The sequence below is a fragment of the Stegastes partitus genome, unplaced genomic scaffold (genome assembly GCF_000690725.1).
Source record: "Stegastes partitus isolate 25-593 unplaced genomic scaffold, Stegastes_partitus-1.0.2 Scaffold1612, whole genome shotgun sequence".
Classification (NCBI taxonomy): domain Eukaryota; kingdom Metazoa; phylum Chordata; class Actinopteri; family Pomacentridae; genus Stegastes; species Stegastes partitus.
Genome location: NW_007579343.1, coordinates 103,949 through 105,329, shown reverse-complemented (window position 1 = coordinate 105,329; position 1,381 = coordinate 103,949).

Genomic DNA, 1,381 nt, shown 5'->3' with positions numbered 1-1,381 from the left:
ACAATCTATTGCCTTTGTCCCGTCCTCTCTCACAGTGATCCCAGGTCAGCAGAAAATGTGAACGCAGTTAGGTGAGGAAAATTGTCGGGAGAGAGAGCTGATCCCAGGTCAGTCTCAGTGAAACTCACCTGGCAGGTCGAACCAGCCTCACGATGCGTTCATGGCCTCCTGCCGCATCAGCCTTCCCGGTTTTCTTTTCGTACAGCAAAACGCGTTCAATAAATTGCTGTATAGGATAGTTTGGTCAACTTTTAATCTGTCAGTCTGTGTTAGCATTAGCACTAACAAAAGTGAAAACTATTATGCAGAGAGTCTGCTAGTTTTTAAGAATGGTTTACTGTGTAGCATGGTTATAAATAAAACGCCTTGAAACATAGTCCCATCATCTGCTCATGTTACTGAGGATCAGACAAGCTGAGCTCATTTCACACAGTGTTTATCAGAAGTAAGCATTTAAAGGAAATCTTCAATAACACCAAGTCGTCTGTTTTCTTGTGTTCTATTGTAACACACACTTTCTCAAGTAATATCTTAACTTTTAAAACATAGTTGTTGCTCAGTTTTGCTGATGGAAAACTACTCTGCAACAACAGGAAAGTTCAGCTGCTCAGATTGAGTTAGTGAGCATGACTGCTGTGTGGCTCAGTCGACCAGTTTCACAGAGGGACCTCTGCTGCTTGTTAAGTCTCTGAACTAAGTCTATATCAGCTGTGATGTCTCCAGCCCTGACACTGTCTCATGCTGCGTTCCCCACTTAAAAATGCTCATCTGATTTTATAACTATGGACTGTGCCTTTATGTTTCTGAGCGATTTTTTTGTGCTATTTCTGTGCTGAAAGAGACTAGACTCACAGTTGCTGGAAACAAATTCTTCTTCATTCAGAAAAAGCTGAAAAAGTAATCTCAGTGCAGGGGTCAGCAAGACCTGAGATAGTAATGGTGGGATACTGGGAAAAAATGCTGAAACCCTTAGATGTGACAACTGATGATTAAGTCACTTCACTGAGATTATATGTGTACCACGTTGCTGTCAGGCTGGAGGACGACCTGGTTCTACTCAGTCACCTTTGGAAGCTGGGCTTGTTGTGGGTTTATGAGTTGACTGTGTTACATGGGTCCCATTTGAAAGCACGTGTGTGCATACTTGAATACAAATAGAGAAGCCTGCCTAAGCAGTCAGCTGCTTCCATTTCTTCAGATAAGGTCAGTGACCAACGTCAGTTGTCAGACATCACGACAATAGCCCTGTCTGTTTAAATATAGTTTCTATACAACTAAACTACATTGTCTAATACTTTTTGTGAGAAAACATATTTTTTGCTGGATTAAGTTTGTTTATCCATCCATTATCTATACACCGCTTAATCCTCACTAGGGTCGC